At 37.6% G+C, this 11221-nt stretch overlaps 1 protein-coding gene across 1 annotated transcript in view; it reads right to left on the bottom strand.

Annotated features, from left to right (window-relative positions):
* sv2bb (synaptic vesicle glycoprotein 2Bb) overlaps positions 1-11221 on the bottom strand; it is a 57233-nt gene that overhangs the window by 45428 nt on the left and 584 nt on the right. Inside the window, exon 2 of the mRNA XM_048158906.1 lies at positions 8505-8614. The gene's annotated coding sequence lies outside the window, so the exon portion shown is untranslated. The remainder of the gene's footprint in view (positions 1-8504; positions 8615-11221) is intronic.

The raw sequence follows: 11221 nt of genomic DNA, 5'->3' as shown, positions 1-11221 counted from the left end.
GGGAGTGACAGTAAAAATGACATCTTTCTCTCATCTGACTGCCGTTATCAATCACTCTCTATTTTTTTCCTCTTCTTGAAAGTTGTGAACACACTATTAAGGAGTTTTTCTTTTGCTATTTGAGCAAATGGAAACACAAAAAATATATTTAATGTATTCTCTCATTCACCGCTATAGAATTTTACCCAACTATGACGACTTCCGCTTCGGAGAAACCCGGAAATGTGAAAAGGATCTGCTGCACAGCTCAAACAAGTTGACTCATGTTGCGATGACATCACGGGACATGTCTAAGCCCAAAATCACTATGCAAGATCCTCAGAATATTGTGGAGTTTGCTTGATTTTATGATAAATTCAGCAATCACAGAATCGCAAAATCCTGGAGGGACTGGTTAAAACATGTTTCTGAGCCAAAGTTTCTGTTTGGGTGGAAATGAACTGTTTCTCCATCCATGTGAGGAAGACAGGAACCTCGCAGGTTGAGACCTCTTGAGACATCTTTGGCAAGATGAGTTTTCTACAGTCTTCACTTCAAATGAAGTACAAACACATTTCTAAAGTCAAACATCAGTAACAAAAAATAGTAACACTTTACAATAAGGTTCCATTTATTAATAACAGGTGTTTCTCCATCCATGTGAGGAGGACAGGAACCTCGACAATAATATTAAAGGTGCCCTAGATTCAAAAATTTAATTTACCTCGGCATAGTTAAATAACAAGAGTTCAGTACATGGAAAAGACATACAGTGTTTCCTCATTTGTTTAAAAGACCTCCGAAGAACAGGCGAATCTCAACATAACACCGACTGTTACGTAACAGTCGGGGTGTACGCCCCCAATATTTGCATATGCCAGCCCATGTTCCCAACATTATGAAAGGCATTAGACAAGGGCAGATCGTCTGGATCTGTGCACAGCTGAATCATCAGACTAGGTAAGCAAGCAAGAACAATAGCGAAAAATGGCAGATGGAGCGATTATAACTGACATGATTCATGATAACATGATATTATTAGTGATATTTGTAAATTGTCTTTCTAAATGTTTCGTTAACATGTTGCTAATGTACTGTTAAATGTGGTTAAAGTTACCTTCGTTTCTTACTGTATTCACGGAGACAAGAGATGTCGCTATTTTCATTTTTAAACACTTGCAGTCTGTATAATTCATAAACACAACTTCATTCTTTAGAAATCTCTCCAACAGTGTAGCATTAGCCGTTAGCCACGGAGCATAGCCTCAAACTCATTCAGAATCAAATGTAAACATCAAAATAAACACTGTACTTACACGATTAGACATGCTGCATGATGAACACTTTGTAAAGATCCATTTTGAGGGTAATATTAGCTGTTTGAACTTTTTTTATGTTGTTTAAGGCAAGCGCGAGCTCTTGGCGCGTGGAGCACCAGATTTAAAGGGCCACCAAAGACTATAGAATAACACAAGACGTGTCACTCGTATTGTTTTGAATGGGAGAAAGTGTAACGCGCAATATGGCGGAATAAGTCCCGCCTTCTAAAGCAAAGAGCTAATCGCCGACTGGTAAAGTCATCGCGTCACTTCAGCTGCCGTTAGAATCACCGGTTTCTATAGAAACAGTCAGACTCGCGCCCCCGAAGAGACGCGCATTTAGGTCTGCGCATGCGCATTAGCTTGATCCAGCCTGAAAAAAATACAGGTTTTTTGTCATGATTCGAGCGTTTAGAAACTATATTTATGAGTCGGTTGTTGTTAGATATCATTGGTGATTTCAAATATGAAATTTAATCGTAAGGTTGACGAACAGTTTTGGAGAATCTGATGTTTCCCTATTCAAAGAGATAGGAGCTGCATGATGCCCAGGATGCCCGAGAGGCGTTTCAAAGATGGCCGCCGAGTGAAATGACTTGTCTTAAAGGGACTGTGGGGCCACACACCCTGAATCGGCTCATTTCTAATTATGCCCCAAAATAGGCAGTTAAAAAAATGAATTAGAAAAAATCTATAGGGTATTTTGAGCTGAAACTTCATAGACACATTCAGGGGACACCTTAGACTTATATTACATCTTTTTAAAAAAAGTTCTAGGGCACCTTTAAAGTTTTAATAATATTATAGTTAGAATGAAAAGTACATCAAGTATTTATTAATCATAGTTAATGATAATTGCAACATTTTAAAAAGATGTATCTGTTAATGTTATTTAATGGACCTGAGCTACACTGTAAAACCCGATAAGTTGAGAATACTCAATTTTTGTAGACACCAATTACCTAAAAAAAATGTAAGCAACTCAAATTTAAGTAAACAAAAATTTTATATAACAATTAAGTAAAACTGAAAAATTTTCATTTTTATTTTATTTAATGTTTAAGTCCACTGTACTTAAAACTATTGTTTACCATACATAATGTTTCTCATTTTTCACTTATTTTGATGCAGTAGGTGTAAAATCCGATAAGTTCAAAATACTCAAAACATTTAAGTGAACAACTCAAAAATGATTTTAGTAGAACTTAAAAAATGTATTTTGTACTAACTTGCTAATTACAATTTAATTGAAATATTGAATAAACTAGCACCTAATCTTTATGCTTAAGTGTTAGTTAGCAAAGGCACATTAGCATGCTCAAAAACACACAAAATAACCCTTTATTTTTTTTATTAACATTTATTCTACTTACACAGTGTAATGCAAAGCATGCTGGGAACTTGAAATCTGCTGCAACTCAGTTTAATGTTGAATGGATTCATCTGATAACGTCGGTTAGAGAAACGATGTGACATGGATGACGTCACTTTATGTCGCTCAGTAAACTTAAAAATAATAATTTAAGTATAATGGTTTACTCTATAAAACTAAACTCCTAGTTCAGAAAATGTAATTGTTTTAAGTTGCATCAATGATTTAACTGACTTTAATTGCAGTGTACTCAATCTTTACTGCAAAACCCTACTTAGAGGTCGTTCCACATTATTCACAGTTCTCATGCAATATGGGAAGGAAGAAAGATCTTTCTGAAGATGAAAAGCATGAAATGGTGCAATGTTGTGCAAAAGGCATGAAAACAACTAATATTGTGTGAAACTGAATGGAGATTATTGAATTATCATAAGATTTGTAGTGATTTAGAACACAGCAGAATTCGGTCAGATAAAGGCTTATTAAGAAAAGTTACTGTCAAAAAAATTAATCTTATTAAAAGGGCAGCTATAAAAAAGCCAGTGCTGAGCAGCAAACAGGTATTTGAAGCTCCTGGTGTCTCTGGAGTCTCAAGAAGCTCTCCATGCAGGCTGGCAGTTGTGCGTTAAGATGCATTTCAGCCACTCCAAACCAAAGCTCACAAAGAGAAACATTTACAGTGGGTTAAGAAATACATGAAGATGAAAATAGTTTTATTCACTGACTAATGCTGTACTACAATGGATGGTCTAAATGGATGGATTTCTGCATGATTGGTGAATGGCCACCACGTTCCAACAAGACTGCGACGTCAGCAAGGAGCTGGTGGGTGATGATTTGGGCTGGAATATTGGGAAAAAGAGATGAAGGGTATTAAAATGACTTTTGCAAGATATGTGGAGTTCATATCTGGCCATTTTCAGCTATGGTATAAAAAGGTGGATAGTGCATAGTAGAATGCACTATTGTACAATGCACTATGCACTATCCCATGCTGCAAAAAAACACCACAGCAATGAAACTGTTTTAAAATGTATTTCTACACCCACTGTAAATGTTTCTCTTTGTGAGCTTTGGTTAGTGGTGGCTGAAATGCATCTTTACGCACAACTGCCAGCCTGCATGGAGAGCTTCTTGAGACTCCAGAGACACCAGCAGCTTCAAATACCTGTTTGCTGCTCAACACTGGCTTTTTTTATAGCTGCCCTTTTAATACAATTAATTTTTTTGACAGGAACTTTCATTAATAAGCCTTTATCTGACCGAGTTCTGCTGTGCTCTAAAACACTCACAAATCTTATGATAATTCAATAATCTCCACTCAGTTTCACACAATATTAGTTGTTTTCATGCCTTTTGCACAACATTACACCATTTCATGCTTTTCATCTTCAGAAAGATCTTTCTTCGTCCCCATATTGCATGAGAACTATGACTTGCTTAATAATGTGGAACGACCTCTAAGTAGGGTTTCCATAGACCTGGCAAATTATTTTGTCTGAGATTGATACCAGTTATCTAAAAAGACATGGATAAATAAACAAACAAACATTTTCTTACAAAAACTAAAATCTGAATATTTATTGTACTGAAATCTTACTGATATGTCACTTGCATAATAATTTGGAACGCAGTGTACTTTATAAGTACTAATAAACAGCCAATATGCTAGTAATATGCATGCCAGTAAGCATCTAGTTAACATTGAATAGCGTTCCCTAAACAAACGTTTTACCGATAACAGTGTTATTCAATTTTTAAAGATTAACTTTAGGTCTAGATCTTAACCTTAACCCTACCCCATATGTATATTGTGCATACCTAAATGTGCTAATTGGTGCTTAACATATATGTAAAATGCTCAAATATAAGTATAATGACTCAATAAACATCTAATATTCATTCTATGACCCAAAGCAAAGCCAGATTTCCCCTGCAGCACCATATTGATGCAAACATTTAATTTTTGAGACAGCTACTTAGAGAAAACACTCAGACAGGGTCTGTATAATGCAGACTCATTGTGCTTATATTTCCCCACTGCTTAAGTACTCTTCTGGCTCGGAAACAGCATTCTTTGTCCATCACTTAGAATGGATGGGCCGAGGATTGACCGAATGCAGTATATTCTGCAATGCATTGGCTTGCATTTAACTTGAATTAGATTTTTTGGGACGTGCAAATCAGTCTACGGCACTCTAGTGAATCAATAAACCTGAAACCTCAGATGCTGATCACAACATCCATCAGCTGTGGCTTGGAAAACCAGTGATTGGCTGTTCCTGGCATCACTCAAACTCCTGCCCTCTTTGAGTAAAATCTGGGCTGCTGGGATTTGTAGTTGGTATTTGGTGGCTCGAGTGTGGATAGACGTTTGGTAACCCTTGTCAACAGATTAGTACACAAGCCTTTACATTAATCAAACTGGGCCAGTCGTCAGTAAGCTCTGGAACAGATCATCATTAAAGGAAAGACCCCCCAGTCCCCCATGAGGTATAAATCAGAACGGGACTAGCAGTAAGCGCTTTGTCGAAGCTCTCATCTGCTATGGAGGATCAACCAATAAAACCAGCAATAAAATCTAGTGATATACTGCATGAGTGAGAACACCGTGCTGAGATTCACTGCAGTGTGGGACTTTAGAGCATTTAATCATTACACTTTCTCAGTAGATCAATTCAATATGAATTCAAACACATTAAGTGAAGTAGATTAGACTTGTTGGGAGACACTTGATGTGACAAAAAAAAAAAAAAAAAATGCTGAATGGAAACAAAATGTTAATAAAATATCAAAAATGTGAATAAAATATTTGCTTGAAGATGATTTTTTTTTATTTGGTAAGAAGACATGCACATAAACCATTACTGAAAAACCTCATTACTTAAAAATCTCATGTGGCTTTGCCTCAACAAGTCAGGTGACTGAATAATAAAGAAAATATGTTGCTTTTGTCGTTGCAAAATTTCAGAGTGATAGTCTGTCATCAAAATTCTGCCTATAATTACATTTTTCTGGTGTCTCCATGAAATCAAAATGGTTTTGTTTTGTAGATTTTAGTTCATGTCTGTCAGCTTTGAGGTCATTTATATGCTAATGTACACCAAAAAGGTGACAAAACTAGCTCATATGCAAATATAAAATTTACAGTGTTTCCCTGTAAAGGGAAAATGTCTCAAAATACAACGTGACTTACATAATACCATTCAAAATATTGGGGTTGGTAAGATTTTTTTAGATGTTTTTGAATTTATTTGATCAAATAGTAATCTTACACTATATTATTACAATTTAAATGTTTTCTATTTAAATATATTTTAAAATTTCATTTATTCCTGTTATGCGTGTGATGCTGACGCAGGAGCTGGCCAATAATGAGTCGGCGTTCTGACGTAGGACCTGAAAGCGCTGGACATAAACAACGTATAAGAGTGACACAGAAGAGAAGATATTGTTGAATAAAGTCGTTATTTTTGTTCTGTTTTCGCGCACAAAAAGTATTCTCATTGCTTCATAAAATTAAGGTCGAACCACTGCAGTCACATCGACTGTTTTAACGATGTACCTTTCTAGACCTTGAAAGTGGTGATTATTTTGCTGTCTATGGACTATGGTCTAAGTCATATACCATTCGGATTTCATCAAAAATATCTTAATTTGTGTTTCAAAGATGACCAAAGGTTTTTCGGGTTTGGAACAACATGAGGGTGAGTAATTAATGACAGAATTTTCCTTTTTGGGTGAACTAACCCTTTAATGTAACCCCTGCGGAATACAGAAAACAATGTTTGTCTAACCATTTCATAAGGTGTGATATGAAATCTTATTTTTGAAAATACTTTCACTCAGCTTAGCTTCCTATCAGTATCACCAAGCTTCTTAGCCTTTAAATGCAGAATTTGTCAAAAACACAAATAGTACCTGGCAACCCACAGAGAGGCCAGGTGCACCCGGTCTGCATGTGGGGGTGGATTATCTTTTCAAACAACTGAATAGAGGCAGGGCTGCTGAATAAACAAACCACAGAGGTGATGTCTCGGCCGCCTTTGCTCTCTTGAAGCAAGCAGCAGATAAGCATGTTGCTCTGGATGCCCAATTATCATATACTTCAACATGCATATACACCATAGTGAGATAAAATATTTGCTAAGAAGTTGTTTATCCAGTACAACAAAATTCACATTTGGCTTTCTTGCATAAAGTGCCCCTATTATGCCATTTTAAAGGTTCCTAATTTTATTTTGGAGGGCTCATACAATAGGTTTACATGCATCCAAGGTGAATGTTCTCATAATATACATTGCATAATCACCTCTTTTCTCACTGTGCTTGAAAAGGTTCGATAAAGAATTCAATCTCTCTAAACGCCTCCTTTCCGAGAGCCTACTCTACTCTGATTGGTCAGATGGCCCAGTCTGCTCCAGAGGCTTCCTCAGCACTTGAATTCACAGTGATAAGAACAGTAATGATGGCGTCAGTTTTAACCAAATCAATTTGGGCCCGAATCCTCATCTAGTGGAAGTGCATGCAAAGTGCATTTGCATTCAGAGCCCAGAAAATGACATCTTCTTGACATGTCGACAACACAAACCAAACTCTTTCAGGCCTCAGCTACAGCTACGGTGTTTGAGGGTGGGTCAAAGTACAGTAGATGTCATTCGCTTACAGCCAGTCAAGACCATAGGTTGGCATTATACAAATTTGTTACAAACCTACGTAGGTTTGAGCAGAAAGTAAGGCCGCGTTTAGCGTGTTTTTGTTTTAAAATGCTACGGTTACGCCTGTCGTTACTGTCGGAGACTTTCGAAAACGCTGCAGAGCCTGTTTGAAAACGCCGGGGTTGTGTTTCAGTGTAAACGGACCAAAATGGATACTTTTGAAAACGATGGCGTGGCTGCCCACATTCTCTCTGCGTATCCTTGACAACTGTGTAAACAATAACATGGAGACTGAACTGCAATCTTTGCTGGCTTTGTTTTCATTTTTTAGCAGCCATTGTCCAGTTAAACTTTGCATTTTTTTAATACTGCAGCTACCTATATGCGCAAGAGGCAACTGTTTATGCTTATACACGCATGCCCAATGTCATGTGACATGCGTTTTTGATTGTGTCGTGTAGATGGAGAGCGTTCCTGAAACACTGTGGAAACGCCAGTGTAGACGAGGATCGTTTTCATTTTAAAACGCCATTTTAAAACGAAAATGCACTAGTGTAAACTGATGACTCCTTTCAGGCAATTCAGAATAGATTTTTTCTTTTAGGAGACAGTAACTTTGTCGTGCACTTTGATCTTTTAAACTTTGCAGACCTTTTACATTCACAAACAGCTATATTACACACTGCATGTAAGGTAATAGCCAAACATAGAGAACATAATAGGGGCACTTTAAAATCTATTTCCATGAATGCTTCTTATAGTCAAAACACCGTCCCTCTACACACCCACATGCCTTTTATTCACAATAGATTCATTATGTTGACCATTTATCCTGGGCACAAATGTTTTGTCTTAAACTCTATTAGTTGTGGCTAATGGATTCTGCTGGGCTACGTACTGTTTGTTCACATCCACTAGTGAATATCTCAAATCATCAGTCTTGGTAATTATAGACATCACTTAGTGAAATTTAACCAGCTCAAGTCTGGTAAATTAAACTAATGAGAGATCTGACATTTAGCAAACTCTCAAGATTGTATCACTTCTGCCTTTGGTGTCTCAGTTGGAGCCCTCAGCAGAAAGGTCAGGCTCATCTCTTTGAGTGATTGCCTGGCTGAGTGACCGCGAATCAGATTGGAAAGGTGTTGATGATGTATGAAACAGATCCAGGCTTACCTGGCCGATGTCTGGACTGACTTGGGGGGTCACATACATCACATCGGCTCATCAATCAGACTTGAATAGTCTCCATTTAGCTGCCTTCCAAAAGTCTTATACAATGATATCTGACATAGAGGCAAAAATCAGTGTCAGTGCAATAAATGACCAAACACAGTAGTCATACAGACATTTTAAAGGTGCAGTAAGTGCTTTCTGAGAAACACTGTTGACATTTGAAATCAGCCGAAACAAACACAGCCCCCCCTTCATTGCTCTGCCCCCAGAATGCATGAGCACATTGTGGGTGCGAAGAAAAAAATGCTTTGTGAAAAATGCAGCGAAGGTGACGAACGAACAAGGAAGAACATACAGAGTATACACCTTATGAAGCCCCGCCCCTTTTCAGCGCTGCGCTCGTTGTCTTTTGACTTCCGGCTTGTATTTCCACAGCTATCTTATGTATTTATGAATGAACTGCTCATTTTAAAATCTTCCCGGTCTACTGACATTTGTTAAGACATCTGCTTTAAACATAACAATGCTCATGATAACTTTCATTAACTCTACAACACGTAAATCCACTTCACCAGCTAATTATTCTTCAACAGTGATGCCACAGAAATATACAGGGCTACCGCAAAAACGGAAGTTCAAAGACAATATTCTAAAGATGCGCATGTTTCTCTGGAAAATAAGGTCTATACAAGCAACATTTTTGTTATAGTCGCTAGCAGCACACCAGCTCTAGACCAGGGTTGCCAAGCTTTCACAACAAAATTCGCGCAACTGCTACACAAAACTAGCCCCAATCGCGTTTCACAGGGGGTCCCTCAGTACAAATCGTGTTCTGAGGGGTAAAATCTGTGTTTTTGGCGGGGTTCCCCTTATAAAATTCGCATTCCAAGGGCTAAATATCATGTTATTTGGGGTTGCTTCAACTCGCAGACATGAAAAACAACCCACAGCAACGGTGTTAAAGTAGCCCAATTCTGCGGAAAAAACACAGACTTGGCAACACTGCTCTAGGCAAACAATAACACTCAAAACTGTCCTAATGTTACTATAACTAACATTACAACAACAGCATATCTTGGTTTTGTGAAACATTGCAAAACCAATGTTACTCACATATGGTCAAAGGGGGAGGGTCAAAGTAAATGACAAGTTGTGGCAACCTCTCGGAATCCTTTCAAGCGAGGACCTCGACATTCCGATTGGTTGCCGCTGAACCGCGTCATAGCTCATTACCATAAAGTTGACCTGACTTCAACTCTCCTCGACGCTCTCGCCGTCCAAGACGCGCCGCGCCATGCCGCTCTCACTGGAGCTCGCGTGTGAACACGTTATCTCTTGGCCATCTTTCTTACAATTTTCTTCAAATCTCGCTCTTGCTCACACACTCTCTTCCTCATCATGAGTGGACACGCCCCCTACTGCTGAGTGGCTATAAGTGTGTTTTGGTGCTCGGCCTGATCCACTTTCAACAGTGTTTTTCAGAAATTGCTTACTGCATCTTTAAATCAAAGAGAGATTAATAATGAGAAATATTATTAATAATTCTGGGAAACCCATATTTGGCTTCAAAAATTATGCCTGAGGGAAAATTAAAGTGTATTTAAAATTTAAAGATTTATAAAGTATAGTGAATATTTCCACTTATTATGTGAATATTTTTAAACATTTTGCACTATATACACACACAACCGTTCAATTTTGTTTTTTAAAGAAATTAATACTTTTATTCAGCAAGGAAGCATTAAAGGTGCCATCGAACGTTTTTTTTACAAGATGTAATATAAGTCTAAGGTGTCCCCTGAATGTGTCTGTGAAGTTGCAGCTCAAAATACCCCATAGATTTTTTTTAAATAAATTTTTTTAACTGCCTATTTTGAGGCATAATTAGAAATGCGCCGATTCAGGTTGCAGCCCCTTTAATTGCTTCACACAGCTAATATAACCCTCAAAATGGATCTTTACAAAGTGTTCGTCATGCAGCACGTCTTATTGCGTAAGTATGGTATTTATTTGGATGTTTACATTTGATTCTGAATGAGTTTGATAGTGCTCTGTGGCTAACGGCTAATGCTACACTGTTGGAGAGATTTATAAAGAATGAAGTTGTGTTTATGAATTATACAGACTGCAAGTGTTTAATAATGAAAATAACGACGGCTCTTGTCTCCGTGAATACAGTAAGAAACGATGGTAACTTTAACCACATTTAACAGTACATTAGCAACATGCTAACGAAACATTTAGAAAGACAATTCACAAATATCACTAAAAATATCATGTTATCATGGATCATGTCAGTTATTATCACTCCATCTGCCATTTTTCACTGTTGTCCTTGCTTGCTTACCTAGACTGATGATTCAGCTGTGCACAGATCCAGACGTTAATACTGGCTGCCCTTGTCTAATGCCTTTCATAATGTTGGGAACATGGGCTGGCATATGCAAATATTGGGGGCGTACACCCCGACTGTTACGTAACAGTCAGTGTTATGTTGAGATTCGCCTGTTCTTCGGAGGTCTTTTAAACAAATGAGATTTATATAAGAAGGAGGAAACAATGGAGTTTGAGACTCACTGTATGTCTTTTCCATGTACTGAACTCTTGTTATTTGACTATGCTGAGGTAAATTCAATTTTCAATTCGATGGCACCTTTAAATTAACCAAAAGTGACAGTAAAGACATTTATAATACTACAAAAGATTTCTATTTCAAA

Source organism: Megalobrama amblycephala, linkage group LG15, assembly GCF_018812025.1.
Source record: "Megalobrama amblycephala isolate DHTTF-2021 linkage group LG15, ASM1881202v1, whole genome shotgun sequence".
Classification (NCBI taxonomy): domain Eukaryota; kingdom Metazoa; phylum Chordata; class Actinopteri; order Cypriniformes; family Xenocyprididae; genus Megalobrama; species Megalobrama amblycephala.
The sequence above is the reverse complement of the archived record's forward strand: the minus strand, read 5'-3'. Positions and strand labels throughout refer to the sequence as shown.